Source organism: Phodopus roborovskii, unplaced genomic scaffold (genome assembly GCF_943737965.1).
Source record: "Phodopus roborovskii unplaced genomic scaffold, PHOROB, whole genome shotgun sequence".
Classification (NCBI taxonomy): Eukaryota; Metazoa; Chordata; class Mammalia; order Rodentia; family Cricetidae; genus Phodopus; species Phodopus roborovskii.
The window spans coordinates 4,014,642-4,031,811 of NW_026126575.1; positions in this window are offsets into that span (position 1 = coordinate 4,014,642).

The following is a 17,170-nucleotide window of genomic DNA, read 5'->3' on the forward strand; positions in this document are numbered from 1 at the left end:
TTCTGTCAGCTGTGGAAGTAGGAAGGGCATCTCTGGTGATAAGATCACTGGGGTTGGGATCTGGGGAAGTGAGGGGCGGCAAGCAGGCAGACCTGGGCTAGGATGGTGGCTCTGCACAGTGGGTGGGGCCCAGCCAGGGAATGGGTAGAGGGGTCCGTCCTACAGACCTGTGAAGCAGTTGAAGCACACACGGACGTGTTGTCCCAGGGTGGGCCTCCGGCAGGCAAAAATTTCAGAAACACATCAGCTCAGCAGAGTGACCAGGCATGCACCAGTGGCACAAATGAGAACTGTGATGAGGCCCACGGGGCCGGAGGGTGTGAGCACATGGATAACGGATGGCGTGGACAGAACTGCACAAGGTGCTAGGATTTACCATTTTGTACCCATTTCATAGGTACAGAAATGGAGGCGGGAGGGGTTAGTTAGCTCCTTGATGAAAGTCCTGAAGTAGAAGAGTGAGGATCTGAACCAAGGTCTCTGCTCAAGTAGTCTAAGAGCTATCTCCTCATCTGACCAAATATAGCTGGTTTTGCTGCACCTAGCAGCCAGCATGTACTAGCAGAAGCATCATGCCCACTGGAGGCAAGTGTTCAGACTTGGGGCTCATGTACATCGCTGTCTGAACACTATCCCAGGGGAGGGCTGGGGGTGTGGCTCAGCTGGTAGAGTATCTGCCTAACTTTATGAGACCCTGGACTCCATTCCCAGCATTGTATAATATTGGGGTAGTATTACACTCCTGTCTCAGTTCTCAAGCCAGCCTGGGCTACAGGAGAACTTGTCTCAAACAAACAAACAAACAGACAGACAGACAAACAAAAAAACCCATGAAATCATTTGAGCTGAGCCTGTAATCCCAGCACTCAGGAAGCTGAAGCATGATGAGTTGATGAGTTCTAGGCCATCCTTGGCTACAGATGAGCCTAGTTTACAGAAATAAATAAAGAATAGAAAGGATACAGCCCTAGGAGAACATGTAGACTTTTGCAGAGGCTGGCGGGAGCCCCAGGGCCTTGGGGAAGAAGAACATGGAAAGACATCAGTCCTTGGTACCCTCAGTTCACAGCAGCTCAGATGCCACACCCACATGTGACTCCATAAGATCTCGGCTACTCTCATGAAGAGTGCCCCCACCCCAGTTTGTGAGGTGGAGTCCTCTGTGCCCACAGGTCAGGCAGATTTTAGAGCTTGGTCACTGCCTGCAAAGCCCTGTTGGTCAGCCGTGGGGACCTTGGCTCTGGCAGCCTCCCTTATTTTAAACTGGCAGGGTTGGAGTAGCTGTGTGTGTGTCTAGGAGGGTGACACAGGTGGCAAACAGAGCCTGGCACTAAGCATTTGTTGCCTGGATGTGGCCTCCTCAGCTTCATCGCTACAGATCCCAGCACAATGTCCTGCCTGGTATCGTCTCCCTGGAATCAGCTCTCTTCCTATGGGGTAGGAACAGCAGTGCCCAGCTGTAGGGGCCCTGACAGGGTACCCCTCATCTAGCCTTGCAGGGCCCTAGTAGAGAGTTCAAAGACAGGAATGCACAACTTTGCTTTCATATTCCCAGTTTCCTCTGCACCATTTTCCAGATAAGAACACTGGCATAAAGTAACATGTTGATGGCCACAATCAGGTCATGGGAAGAGGACTGGACCCATGACATCTGACCCTAATATGGTGCTTTTTCTCGCAGCTGGTTCTCCTCATACCCCCTCTTACCACACTAGCTCCTACCTTACCAGTCATGCTAAGAGAGGCAGGTGGCAGCATCCCCATGGTCCAAGTGGGTATGGGTAGCCTGAGGAAATGTCAGCCATGATAGACCTGGGTGGAGGTGGAGGTTATAGGGCTGAGTGCAGGGGGTTGCCACTTTTGAAAGGTTTATGTGGAAAACACACTAGGCTTTCTGAAGGGTGAATTATCTGTCAGCCACATGTTTTGTTGTACCAAGAGATGGTTTTTCCAGAAATGAAGCAGGCAGCTGCAAATGTGCCCTCTGCCTATGTACAGAGGACCAGAAGTCCTGGCGATCACCTGAGCTTCCGTTCATGGCCTGGGACTCTGGGAGTACATAGGTGCCCTCTGGGAGGCAGAGACTGTCCTAGTACACTATGGTCCCATCTCATGGGATTTCCCTCTCTTACATTCTCTGTGGGGTTGGAGGTGGCAGAGGGTGTGGTCATGCTGTACGAGGACTGTGCCAGACCTGACATGATGGGTGTGGGAGACCCCAAAAGCCACCTTCCCCCAAGCCTTGCCACCCTGTATGCTCCGGAGCTTTGCTCACCCTAACAACTTCCGAAGCTCTACTATCTAGCCTGGAAACTGATGCTCGGAGAAGCCTGCAGGTGTTATTAAGGCTGCAGGCAGCTGGCTAAGTGGTTCTACCACCACCAGGGTACTTTCCTTGGTTTTTGCTTGTCATTAGGGCCAGAGCAGGGAGAAATTATGAACTCTGAAGGGTGGGGTGAGACATGGACATCCTGAACTTGAATTCCCTGTACACATACCTCTAGTATGATTCTAGACAGATTGCATCCCACCTCTGAACATCTCTAGTTAGGACTGTTGAGATAAAGTGAGCTGGCATACAGTAGGTGCATAATGCCTGTGAAAGGCCCACTTTCCATCTATTTTAATGCGGAAACTGGCCAAGTTGTTTTTCAGTTGGTAGCCTGGGCCCTAGGCAGCAGGGCAGGACAACCTGAGGGCTGGGTAAGGCCTGGGCAGTTAACAAGGCTGTCAGCTGTGGGGACAAGGGAACCTCTCTGGTGCCATTGTGACAATAACAGTCTCTGTCTCTGGCCTAGGAGGTAGCTGCCTTTCCAGGCATCATGGTCTGGAATTGGGACTAGAATCCAGTTTTTAGCTACTGTAGGCAAATTATATCACTACTTGTGCCTCAGTTCCCCAGGCCTCAACCCCATCAATGTAGGCATTAACTCTTTCATTCCCAGGTTTGGCTTGATGGTGAAAGAGACAGGGCAGGCAATGCACTGGCCAATGTCCCTCACCTCAGGCCCTGCTGGCCATCCCACCCAGAAGCCACTGTTCACACTGCTTGTCCGGAGACAGTGGCTCCCTTCCAGAAGCAGGTGAGCATGACTGTCGGCAGGTCAAGCCTTGCCTCTGCCCTTCAGGCAAGCAAGAGAGAGAGAGAGAGAGAGAGAGAGAGAGAGAGAGAGAGAGAGAGAGAGAGAGAGAGAGAGAGAGAGAACTTGGTGCCTCAGTTCCCCCATTTGTAAAATGGAGTCATGTAAGTACCAGTCCCTCAGATTGATAGGTGAACAAACCCATTTAGGTGCCAAAACCGCACCTGACAACAAGCTCTGTCACCAGTGGCCTGGGTCACTGAGAGACAGAATAACTCACTGGCCTTCACTTTCCACAGTACAGAGCTCAGTGATTCCTGCCTGATGATGCTGGATGCCAGGCCCTGTGCTGGACTCTAGACCTTAGACTGTATCTGTCTTCCCACTGCACTCTGTATTTCTGTGGGCAGGACTCCAGATGCATTGCTGATGCAATCCAAGGACAGGACAAGGGTCAGCACGGAAAGGACTCTCAAGGTTCTGAATATCTATGCTAGCTAGTTTTTGTCAACTCAAATGAAAGTCACCTGGGAAGATGGAACTCATGAGAAATTGCCATTTCTGGGCAGGTAGGCCTGTACTGTATAAGAATGCTAAGAAAGCCAGCAAGCAGCTTTGCTTCCTGCCGAGTTTTTGCCCTGACTTCCCTCAGTGACAGACTGTGCCTTGTAAGCTGAAATAAACATTCAGTCCCCTAAGTTGTTTTAGGTCAGTGTTTTATCATAGTAAGAGCAAATGAAGACAATCTCATGCATAGTCAGGGGACCTGAGGCACAAAGAGACAGGGAGCCTTGCCCCAAGCAGGTACTATAGGCCATAGGGAGGCAGAGGCCAGGGTTTCCCTTGTGACCACCTGGGCCTATTGGTCCCCTGATGCTTGGTACAGCAACCAAAAAAAAAGGACTCAGTTTTTACCATATTGACCAAGAGTTTGGAGTGGGAGGGACATCCTTATAGCCAGAACTGCCTGGAGAATGTCATAGATGGAATGATCTGGCTTTGAGGCACCCCTGAATGTCAGGGGGCATGTGAAGTGGCTTTATCCCACGTCTCCTTATTGGGAACTGTGTGTCTCGATGATGGTTTCCTGGCCAGGCTGGAAGAGTCCAGGTGCCTTAGAGCTGCTATGCCCTGGGGAACATGAGCTCCCTGTACCCCCATAAATGTGACAGTGGAAGATTTGAGCCTTTGAACCAGCCTGCCTAAGCAGCTTCAAAAACCTTGCCAGCCCCTTTACAGTTATGACTCTGCTGTTCTTAGGCTGTGGTGATGGGGCTATGTCCAGGGGGCTCACACTGGGCAGGGGGAATGGGCAGAGCCCAATCAGAGGCTGATACTCTCCACCTTCCAGCCAAGACACAGCCTGCTCATCTATTGTCTCCATAACTGATATGCAGGCAGCCAGACGCAGTTATGGTGTGTGTCTGCAAGGCTATTTTGTCTAATATGCTAAACGCCTTTGGAATTTCCCAGAGCCCATCTGGTCCTAGTTATACCACAATATTGCTGTCTCTTCAGCTCTCAGACAAGGGACCACTTTTATTTCTCCCTTCGTAGCTTAGGAATGTACTTAAACACAAGCCGGCAGCTGCCCAATCTGCTCCCCAGTTGCTTGGTTGTGGTCACGCCCAACATTGTTTTAAAGGAACTCTGCTCTATCCCCAAGGCCTCCAGAACCTCAAGAGTGCCTGGGGAGGGCAGATGCTTTGGAGGTGTCCTCCTTGGCTCTGGGATGCTCCAGACCTCCACCAGTTTCTCAATGGGTACCATAAATTTTAATGGGTCCCTTGGCTGATCCAGGCCTGATCAGGAAAAGCCACCTGAAGGATGCTAAGCTGATGGCTATTCCTTATGCCTAAACCCCTTTGCCACTCACAGCCACCCAAGAACCAGAGGTGAGAGCCAACAGGCTCCATATCTTAAGCATCACACCAATATTCTTCCTTGGCTGGAGTGTTTTTGTTCCTACCCAGGAACTCTTGTCCCTTTGGGTCCCTTTGGGGTCCAGCTGGCTACAATGTTTGATGACTGGGGGAGCTACTCCATGATGTCTCCCCTACAAGCTGGCTGACCTTTGGCTGCTGCCCTAGGCAGCTGTCTGAGGCCAGCTGGCACCCTGTTCCCTTCCTTAAGGAAGTTCCACTCTGGAGTCCCAGTCTGGGCCCAGCCCTAGCCACTCCTGCTGTCACAGAAGCATGATGTCCTTCACAACCAGGCAGCACTATCCCTCTCTGTTCCCTCTGAGGTGTGATGTGGCTTTACACTTGTTCCAGGAACTTGTGAGCTCAGTGGTTTGAGTGATTTCCTGTGGATACTCTAAGGGCTATGCCCAGTCCTGCGTGTTCTGCAAGACAATGAAGAGAGCACAATTCAAGCTGTGGGTCTCTGAGATCCCAGGGACAGAGCAGATAAACCTTTGTGTATGGTCTAAGGAAGCTTTGGGGTGACTTGTTATATAGTATAATCTTGCCCAATATGATGATACACGTTCCTTGGTTACATTTTACAAACTGGAGCAGAGTCCTTATGCATTTTAATTTTTGGGATAGGAGAAGAGAGCTTGTTTATAGAGTTGTTACATTTAGAACAACCACATTTCCTACCACAAAGAGAAAGTGTTTTTGGTATGACTAGGTAAAATGCAAGAAGAAAAAGAATCCTGGTCATGTCACGATAGGGTTACTGTGAGCAGATGCACAGGTTACACACCATACAACTCTAGAAGCTGCTATTACCCAGGAGACACAGTAGATTCCTGACTGGCAGCTTTCCAGCAGAGAGTGGCTAAGTGTCTTAAGGAAGCCTTCCACTACCTGGCCGGCAATTGCTAGGCAGGCTGACAGCCATGCTCTGAAGCCTGTAGTTTCAATCATTGTGTGGTCTCCGGAGTGTGATAGGTACTTGTTAGGATGTATCCATGTGATAAATACCCTCTGTTGTTAACTTGGCTCTCAGCAGAGACATTGACCCTCCAGTCACCAAGTGCTTCCAGCTGGCACTCTGCTTTCCAGAACAAAAAAAAAAAAAAAAAAAAAAAAAATAACAGTGCAACCAGCTTCTCAGAGAAGAAGACACTAGTACCAGGGCAATAGAAGGGACTGCTCTGGTTTCAAAGTGACTTTCATTCTTCAAGGGCTCCTGTGTAAGAGGTCTGGTGCTTAGCTGGCAGTGTGGAGATGGTGGGACCTTTACAAGGTGGAGCCTGGGCAGGGGAATCTGGGATTCCTTGGATATGCTGCCCCCAGAAGCAACTGGGGTAGGTCTTATGGGACCCCCACCCCCACCCAATGGTTTTCTTGAGAACCAGAACATTTCTCCTGAATCACCTTCTTGCTGCCTGTCAGGTGGTGTGACCGCTCCTTCTTATACACACTCTACCACTATGATGTCCTTAGCCATGAGGTGGTCACCAGAGCCAGGTGGAGCCCTGCCCCCAAACTCCAGGATTGTGAACCTAATAAAGCTCTTTTTTTTAATACAGTTACTCAGCCTCAGGTATATGGCCCTAGTGTTAGGTGTATGTGGGACTCCAGGACAGAACCAAGGTCTCCTGACAGCTGATAGCTGCTCCTGCAGCAGAAACCATAGAAAGCCCTGACTGAACAAAGCAGGGAAGTGGCAGGTCAGGGAACTGTGGGAAACAAGCATCAGAAGACAGCCTGGCAAGCCTGACTGAGCCCTTGGCAGCTCTTGGTGTGCTCTGGGGTGTGGGGTGGGGTAGGGGGTTGGGGTTGCGGTATGGGGATTGGGGTGTGGGGGTTGGGGTGTGAGGTGGGGGGTGGGTGTGGGTTTGGGGTGTGGGGGTGGGTGTGGGGTAGGGGTGTGGGTTTGGGGGGGGTGGGTTTGGGGTGTGGGGTTGGGGTGTGGGGTGTGAGTTTGGGGTGTGGAGGTGGGGGTGTGGGGTTGGGGTGTGGGGTTGAGGTGTGGGGTTGGGGTGGGTGTGGGGTTGGGGGGTGGGTGTGGGGTTGGGGTGTGAGGTGGGGGGTGGGTGTGGGATTGGGTGTGGGTTTGGGGTGTGGGTGTGGGGTTGGGGTGTGGGTGTGGGGGTGGGGTTGGGGTGTGGGTGTGGGTGTGGGGGTAGGGGTGGGGTTGGGGTGTGAGTTTGGGGTGTGGGTATGGGTGTGGGTGTGGGGTTGGGGTATGGGGTTGGGGTATGGGGTTGGGGTGTGGGTGTGGGGGTGGGTGTGGGGGTGGGATGTGAGTTTGGGGTGTGGGGGTGGGTGTGGGGTGGGGGTGGAGTTGGGGTGTGGGTTTGGGGTGTGGGGTGGGAGTTGGGGTTGGGGTTTGGGGGGTTGGGGTGTGGGGTTGGGGTGTGGGGTGGGAGTGGGGGTTGGGGGTTGGGGTGTGGGTTGGGGTATGGGTTGGGGTGTGGGGTTGGGGTGTGGGTGTGGGTGTGGGGTTGGGGTGTGGGTGTGGGGGTGGGGTTGGGGTGTGAGTTTGGGGTGTGGGGTTGGGGTATGGGGTTGGGGTATGGGGTTGGGGTGTGGGTGTGGGGGTGGGGGTGGGATGTGAGTTTGGGGTGTGGGGTGGGTGTGGGGTGGGAGTGGGGGTTGGGGTGTGGGTTTGGGGTGTGGGGTGGGAGTTGGGGTTGGGGTTTGGGGGTTGGGGTGTGGGGTTGGGGTGTGGGGTGGGAGTGGGGGTTGGGGGTTGGGGTATGGGTTGGGGTGTGGGGTTGGGGTGTGGGTGTGGGGGTGGGGTTGGGGTATGGGTTAGGGTGTGGGGTGTTCTTCTTCCCCTCCAGGTGTGATAGTTCTTCCCTGCCTGGGCTTCACTGCATTTCCATTCCCATAGTCAGCCAATCAGGGCATCAGAATTCAACTGAGGATGAAAAAAATTTTGCCTGAGATGGACCCACTCGAGGTGGGGTCCCTACATACCCCACACAACTGAGGTTTCTGCCTTGGTCAGAAAGATCTGTAGAATTATCTTCTAGAACTGGACTGTTAGGGAGCATCCCTGCCCTGGCGTCTGCATCCCCATGCTTCAGTTTCCAGCTTTCAGATGTCTGAGACGATCTAAGTTCCTCTACCTCAGTGAAGGTTACTGATCTTGAACTGATAATGAAATATCTCCTGTTTATATGCACCTACTCGGTGCTGTCTTCCCACTGCATTCTTGGAGGACATTGGGACAAGAACCTGGTTGGGCACAGGTGATGCTCAACTTGGCTAATGCAGGGGCCATCGGTGTAGATGCAAGAGTCTCTCCTACTTCACCACCTGGAGCCCCTGCTGTCTCATGCTGGGGCCTGGGAAGTGTCAGCCAGGATCAGATTCTTTAGATGTACAGAAGAGACATTGTATAGGCTTCGCTTCCTTTTGCAACTGTTAAATGCTAGCAGTACTATTGCTCAGAAGGGGTCAGAATTATCTAGGGAGTTCACTTGTGTGGCTGAGCTAGATAAATAATGTACCATTCATTGTAAAAGAGAGGATAGTGTCAGCCAAGGTCCTGCTCCCAGGTGCCTTTGTGCAGGCGGAGCCACCCCATCCCCCACCTCCAGCCAGGGTAGTGACCCTACTGTGCTCACCTCTCATGATCCAAATGATAGTAGGTTTCAGAGGAGATTTGGGGATAGCTATGGGCCCTGCAGCTAAGTGATCAGGAGCAGGCATCCCAGCTCGGCCTTTTCTAGCCAGCTGGGGGATTCTTGAAAGCTGCTCCCCCACTGAAGCTTCAGATACCATACTTCTGATGATGACCATACTGAGGGACCATAAAAGGGTCAGGTGGCCATGGAAACTGCCTGGCACACCGACAGTACTTAACAAAGCCATCTGTCCCCAGAGCTTGTTGAGATACTGAACTCCATAGCTTGACTCTGGGTGCCTTGCTGAACCCCTGTGGTGGCATATGCTCTCTAAGGCTGGGCTTCTTTTGTCCAGAAAGGATTTCTGGGGTGCATATTCTAGTTATTTCTAGAACAGTTTCACTGTTCCTTTCTGCCAGGTATTAGCAGTAGGCAGGGAGCCTGTGCCTTTGACATGGTCCCAGAACAAGGCTGCAGACACTCAGTAGGTGTTTAATTAACACCCTGTCATTTGCTTGTTGAGAGATAAATTAGCTAGTGCATCTTGGGGCTCCCCATGTTCCAGACTATGGGGCTAGAAGCCAGCAGCAGCCAAGGCCAGAGACTTGCTCCAGTCTCACCCTGGATGGGGAGGGGGAGGGAGGCATCTCCTGCAGTGGGAGGCCACTCCCACCCTTGAGCAGGCCTTCCACCTCCTTCTCTCCCTCCCCAGTTTGTCAGCCAGGCCTGGCACTGCAGGACTTGGAGGAGGAGACTCAGGCCCTCCAGCCATCCTAGCTCAGCCAACACCACAATTGTTTTTCCACCTGCAATGTCCAAGGAGTGACTGGCAGCCAGGAGGGGGCTCAGCCTAAAACACCAGCAGATGCATTAGGAGTGTGACTCCCTCTGCATGTGGTAGCACCTGGGCTGGGGTAGCTGAGCCAGTAGCTGGTAGTGGCCCTTGTCCTTTGGCCTTGAACTAGTAATTTACTATCCCCTAGTTGCAAGGTTCCATCTTCTTTAAGAATATTTATGGCTATTTCTCAATTACCTATTCCACAGAAGACACCAGATATGCCTGGTACAGGGAGTGTTCCAGGAACCAGAGGCCCTCAAGATTGCTGCTCTGTCATTCCAGCTTGGGAGCTGGTTCTGACCCCTGAGGGTGGCAGCTAAGTAACACAGGGTCAGGTCAGGACCCTTTTTAGCCGGTGAGCACCCACATGAAGTCTCATGGATATGACAGCCCCACCCAGAAGGAGTCAAGGAGTAGGGGATGGTTTTCTCCCTTCCTGTAGCCTGGAAGAGTCCCCATGTAGGAGATGGGACCAAATAATGGCAAGAACCGCCTTGTTCCATTTCCCATTACACAGGAGAAAAACAGCTGGGCCAGGGTGATGGGTCACTGATGCAGCTGGACAGATGACAGCCCAGTGTAGCTAAAGTGTGGCCAGGCCAGGCTCCCTGGGGTCCTGCTGTGGGAACAAGCTGTCCTGACTTCTGCAATAGCAGCCCTTGCTGTTGTTTGTATGAGCAGCTGCTGCTCCACCCTCCAAGGTGACCTGGGCTGCCATCTTATACCTCCATCAAAAAGATGGAACTTGAGTGCCCTTTCAGCTCAAGGTCAGTGAGAGGACAGGTAACCCAGTGTGGGGATGGAGTGCTGACATAAACCCCAATGAGCCACACTACAACTTTCACCCCTGGGGCATTCATGAGGAGGAATACATGGTTGTCACTGTTGGATAGATACAGATGCTATCCTGGCTAGTTTTATGTCAGCTTGACACAAGCTAGAGTCATCAGAGAAGAGGGAACCTCCATTGGGGAAAACACCTCCATAAAATATGGCTGTAAGGCATTTTCTTAATCAGTGATCAGTGGAAGAGGGTCCAGCCCATGGTGGGTGGTGCCATCTCTGGGCTGGTGTCCTGGGTTCTATAAGAAAGCATGTGGAGCAAGCCAGTAAGCAACACCCTCTATGGCATCTGCATCAGCTCCTGCCTACAGGTTCCTGCCTTGCTTGAGTTCCTTTCCTAACTTTCTTCAGTAATGGACTAAAATGTGGAAGTGTAAGCCCAATAAACCCTTTCCTCCCCAACTTGCTTTTTGGTCATGGGGTTTCATTACAGTAATAGTAACCCTAACTAAGACAGATATCTTGACTGTTTAGCTCACCTAACATTGGGGTAAACCTCTCATAGTTGGTATACAGCCCAGCTGTTCCACCCCAGCTTCATGCTCACCCAGAGGGGTTTGCAGGGGAGGGGTAGGATTCATTCAGTCCTTAGGCTGACAGTGGGTGTGGTCTCCAGAGACAGGGGTGAGGAACACACAGAGTCCTTTGGAAGGGGAGGAGAGAGGTTTTAGTTGATTGTGTTTGGCTCTTTTGGGGCCTATCACCAGCTCCCAAATAAACACAGGGAGACTTATTTTTTCTTATGAATGCTTGGCCATAGCTTGGCTTATTTCTATCTTTCTCTATTCTATATACCTTTCTTTATTTCTTCTCCATGGCTCGATGTGTAGCTGGGTGGCTGACCCACGGTGTCTTCTCTCCCTGTCTCTCCTTCCTTGATCTTCTCTTCCCAGATCTATCCTCCTATTATTCTCTCCGTCTTCCAGCACCACCTATCCTTTCTTCTGCCTAGCTATTGGCCATTCAGCTCTTTATTAGACCAATCAGGTGTTTTAGACAGGCAAAGTAACACAGCTTCACAGAGTTAAACCAATACAACATAAAAGAATGCAGTGCATATTTGCATCATTAAACATTCCACAGCATAAACAAATGCAACACATCTTAAACTAATATTCCACAACAGAGGTTTACTAGATTGGCTTGGATGAAGTAGAGCCTGGTGGGGCAACAGGACAGAGGCAGAGAGACCACATGAAAACTGTCCTCTGGGGCCTGGAGGAACAGCAAACTTCAGGCTTCTTATCAGCAAAGGAAATTTAGGAGTACAGGTCACTTTGTGGATAGTGGTCTCACCACCACCCCCAGTGTCTCCCACCAGCTCCCTCTGCTGGCAGGTAGGAAGTTGCTGTATGCTCAGTAGAGACCAGAGCATGGGTAAGAAGGGCTTGGGGATATTGAGTCTCAATCCTGTTTTCGTAGTCTGCCTAAGAAGCTCCTGGTCACAAGACTGTAGACAAGATGATTCTTGTCACCATTATCTTTCTCAAGTAGAAACTAATTCCAACAGAATGCCAGAGAGGAATAATCTCAAAAGCAGGACTGAAGGCCAGAATGGAGCCAGGGTTCTCACTGACAGTCTGGGAAGAGGTCCCTGGGACATTCTTGTGCACTGGCTCCGTGTCCTCAGAAGCCTCCAGGCTGCTCTTGGATACCTCTAGAAAGCAATGCCAGAGAGTTGACTGTGTCTATGGGAACTTGATCTGTCCTGGGGATGTAGGCCAGGCAGTGGGAAGGAGAAAAGGCAGGCCAGAGACTTTGCCAGTGCTCTGTGAAGGCATTGGCATGATATGGAGAGTGAGCAGAGGTCAGTGCCAGGGTGTGTGTTATCCACCAAGAGCTGGCCATGGAAGGCTGGGAGCCTGCAGATGATGAAGGAATATTTTCACAAAAAATTTTGGGAACAAGATGATCTTAGCCAGATCCCTGTGGTGGCTGGACATGGGATGTGCCAGAAGGGGATGAGGGAGTGTGGTGGCACCTGCTCAGTGTGTGGAGGACATTTCAGTAGGCTGACAGAGCTGAGAAGCAGGGAACTAGGCCCAGACATCTGGCTCTAGGTCCTAACCACCTTGCTTTCTTGGGAGGGCTGGCAAGACTCAGGCAAGCCTTGTCTGAGAGCTCCCAGCCCAAGGCTGGGTTTATTAAGGAGATAGCCCAAGCCATCACTGGGGCTATGCTACCCTGCTAAGAGCTGGTCTTGGAGCAGTGGCCTCCTGGGTCTGGAAGTAGACCCCATGCCTGCAATGTCCTCACTTCCACTTCAGACTCACATTGCTTCTGTGTCTCCCAGGGTTGACTCGACTCCTCACGGTGAAGACCAAGGTGAAGAAAGCAGGAGGGCGGGAGATAGGAAGAAAGGAATGCTGGTCCTGGTCCCCAGGGGATCGCCTGCCTCCGCTTCCCCAACCACTGCTGCCTCTGAGATCCATGCCTCAGTTCTCCCCAGACCCTGCACACTGCCTTCTAGCCCTCCTGGCACTCTGGATGTCCCACACCTGCAAACTCCTCCCCTCTCACCCTGAGACAGAGTTTTCTTCTATGATACCCTCAAGAGCCAGGCTGAGGTCTCCAGGTCTCTGCTCACCTCTGGGCATCACTGGAGGCATGACAGGAGAGACAGGAACCCAGAACTTGGCTCAACTGCTAAACCCCAAGGAACTGTAGTCCTCTTGGCTGTGGGAATACTGGAGCTAGGTCAAACTGGGAAGGAATCCTCTCAGGCAGCCCCAGTAGGGTCAGAGCCAGGGGCTTCCCTTCTGGAAAGGGTCCCTGGCTGAGGGACCTCAGAAGCCTCTGGTCCACTGTGACAGCCCAGCAGAATCAATGTACCAGTGGAAGAAGGTGTAGGTCCATGAGAAGATCGTTCTAGTCCAGGATGGCTTCCTGAAGGAAGAGTCACATGAGCTAAGCCTCTAAGGGTAAATAATACACTCCTGTATCAAGAACACTGATTTAGGTAGAAGGAAACAGCATATATAAAATCCCAGGGGCATGGCTAGGAGCCTAGGGTTCTGAGGATAGGAGGAAAGGGGTGGGTCTTAAGTCTTCCATGCTCCATGATCTTGTTTTCATGGTGCCACTTTCCCTGCCTACTGCCTTAAAGCTACCTCCTCTCAAGCAGCTGATGGGTGTGCTGTGGGGTCAGTAGACCTAGATCCTTCCTAGTTATTTAGCTCTGTCAGTTAACTCTTCTGAGCATCAGTTTTCTTAGCTATAAAGTGGGCTTGTATCTCTTTCCTCCCATAGCTGAGGAGAGTTAAACATATTCTGTGCTTAAAGAAACCCCCTCTCTGGGCCTGACATGGAGTAAGAACTAAAACTGGAAAATCTAGAAAGAAGCAACATTGTGAGCTTTCATCCCCTTCCTGGGGGCCTTTCTCCCTTAGCAGTTCCTGTCCCAATCGGTGTGGGGAGACACAACATTCTAGGAATCTGGTGACTTTTCTATTGTAGCCTTCCACTGCGACCTGAAAGGGAATCACTTTCTTCCTGAACCTCAGTTTACCCATCTGTGAAATAGGCATCACTGAGAGGAGCTAAAAGAGGATGCTTGAAAGGGCCAGCCTCATGCCTCCCCCACACCAGACTGCCCCCACACTAGACTGCTTTCAGCTGTCATCACTCAGTTGGTGGTCCTTCTGTGCCCACAGAGGAGTCAACTGGGGATATACTATATCGATGCCGTCCCAGCGCTTGAGTATGTGAGGCCCAGAGCTGGACTAGCCTTGTGTCTCAAACTCTGAGAGCCAGGGCCCCGAGGCTCCAGGCTGTACAAGATGGAGGCATACAGCTCCAGGTGCTTGGGCTAGGGGCTTGTTGCCCTGGGATTTATCCAGCCACTTGGCACAAGGCAGCTGTTGTAATTTTCAGCTTCCAGCAGCAGGCAGCACCTGTTAATCTTAAAGTTCCTGGCTGGGCCTCAGATGTCGGAGTATCTGGACACCTGGTCCTTCAAGCTCAGCAGCACCCTGGGACTCCAAAGGCTGCAGCCTGCAGTGTCTCACTTCTGGCTTCCCACAGAATCTATCTTTCTTTAGCGTTGGCTGTTAATGTTCTCACTGGGGTCTGCAGGCCTCTGACAATGCCCCAAGACTCAGAAGAATCTCAGGGAATGGGGCATGGCACACATCTGTGATCTCAGCACTCAGGAGGCAGAGGCAGGTCTATCTCTGTGAGTTTTAGGTCAGCCAGGGTTACACAGTGAAACTCTCCTTCAGTACAAATAAACCAGAAAAGATTCATATGGCATTATTGTATTACCTTCATAATAATTGTCAGTATTGTTTGTTCTTTTGTCTTGCTGACATTTACAATGACAATAGAAATACAGGAAGTGTAAATCCAGCTGCACACAATTATATTTTGTGCAAGTGTGTGTGTGTGTGTGTGTGTGTGTGTGTGTGTGTGTGTGCCTGTGTACATGTGAGCAAATGTCAGAAGAGGGCATCAGTGAGCTTGCTTACTCTTGGCCTATTCCTTTGAGGCATGGTCTTTTTGGAACCTAGAGCTCATACTAGCTAGGCTGAAAGTCAGCAAGCCGGGCACTCTTTCTGTCTCTGTTACCCTGGGAACTGGGGTTACAATGATAAGATACCAGTTTTTGAGTGAAAATTAAAATATTGGGAAATGTGTTCTGGCTCTAGGAAGTAATGCATACAGACACTTCTGCTGATGGGGCCAGAGGTGCCACCACATTTGAGGCTTAGTCGGTAATGGAGTGTGTCACCATTTGAAAGATGAGCAGGGAAGGATTTTCCAAATGTCAGAGGCATGTTGTAAAAGTCATTTGGAGAGCAAGGTCGGTCTACCAGTTTTCCAGTAATTGCACATGAAAACGCTCCTCCAGCTGGCACACACTCCACACTGCAGCTGGGGCTCAGGAAAGTGCCTCTCTGCCTTTGGGTGCTTCAGCAAAGGAAAAACTATGAAAATACCCTGCTCTTTTCACTTCCCACATCTGTGAAACACCAGATTTTCTTCAGATAGGTTCAACACAAATCAGATCTTCTGACAGATTGAAGAAGCAGCTGTAAAAATTCAGCTACTTTTTAATGAAGCCAGACACCAAAGAGATTTGTAAAAATGCAAAGTAATAATTACCACACTTACTGACTTTTCTTCTTTTTTATTTCTTTGAGACAGGGTCTCCTGTAGCCCAGGCTGGCCTCAATCCTGAAGTGTGGCCAAGGATGGCCTTGAACTCTAGATTCTTCTGCCTCCACCCCCCAAGTACTGGGGATAAACATGTGCCACCACACCAATTATTATGTGGTGCTAGAAATCCAACCCAGGACTTTGTGTACACCAGGCAACCACATTATTAGCTTGCCATTCCCAAACTTATCACTGAATTTTTCTTTTTGAGACAGGGTTTCACTGTGTAGCTCTGGCTGTCCTGGAACTCACTATGTAGACCAGGCTAACCTCTAACTCACAGAGATCTGCCTGCCTCTGCCTCCTGAGTGCTGGCATTAAGGGTGTGCATCACCGCTGCCATGCTCACTGAAAATGTTTAAAGCACTTTTTGGAGCCTGAAGAGATGACTAAGCTGTTAAGAGCACTGACTGTTCCAGAGGACCTAGATTTGATTCCCAACCATCTACATTGTGACTCACAACCATCTGTAATTCCAGTTCCAGGAGATCCTATGTATGCTCTTTCTGACCCCCACAAGAACCCTACATCGTTTCCAATTAGCTCTCTCTGCTCACACTTGTGGATCAGATGTAAGTTCTCAGCTACTGTTCCAGCTCCATGCCTGCCTGCTGGCTGCCATTTCCCCACCATGATGATCATGGATCCTAATCCTCTGGAACTGTGAGCCCCAAATTTAATGCTTTTTTTTATAAGTTGCTTTGGTCTTGGAGTTTGTCATGACAATAGAAAAGTCATTAAGTCATTAGGAAGGAAAGGAGATTGCCACCATGTCTGCTCAGGGCCACAGACAACCTAATTAAGATGCATGGGCAGGAGGACTCAGGCTTGAGACTGCATGAGCATCAGGCCTGGAGAGTTTGCATTGGGTTTGTGATGTTGAGAAGTGTCAAGGAAGATGAGACACAGCCTACTATGCTTAAATCTGTTCTGGGTAGGTAAACCTCTGGAGGTTCAAGCAGTGGCTCAGAAAGGTGCAGGAATTAGCCCAGAGTCCTGCATTAGGGCACGATGGCAAGAGGGAGCCTACATCTGGCCCTTCCAGGCTCTTCCTACGTGGATAGGGCTGCTGGCCTGAGGTCTTTGGTGGGAGATGATCTGTGGAAAACTTCCTTCCTTCCTGGTGGAGGAGAAGGAGTGATGGGGGAGGGGCAGAGGACCAGTCAGACAAAGGTCTCTTGTGAGAGGAAGGCTTTGGCGACAGCCCTGTCTGCACATAGGATTAGGGTCATCAGTATGGTGAGTAGCACTATTAATGCAGGCTACATGCTGGGCTCAGTGGCAAGTTGTGAGAAGTAGGCTGCCAAGCAGGCTGTGCTGTGGGGGTGGTGAACTCACAGTCATCTGAGCCGGGAAAATGAGGTAGATAGCAGGGAAGGGCTTCCTAGTATGACAGGAGACAGCCAGAGATATGCTGGCTATGGGGGGGCTTCTAACCCCAACTACCTCTTAGACTCAGGGTAAGGCCAAGAGAATTCGGAGTCTCTGGCTGGTTCAGGCTTCATCTGTGTGGTGGGCCATCGGGAAGGACCACTCTTTGGAACTGAGAGGCCAAAGCCACTAGTGTACTGAATGGGAGTGGACAGCATCTGTCCCAGGACAGCCAAAGAGAGTGGCTAGATGGGACCAAACACCGAGCTGAGTGGGTGAGTACAAGGGATAGAACAGAGGCTGAGATATGATCCAGGTAATACCAAAGAAGAAACTATCTACTACTCACAT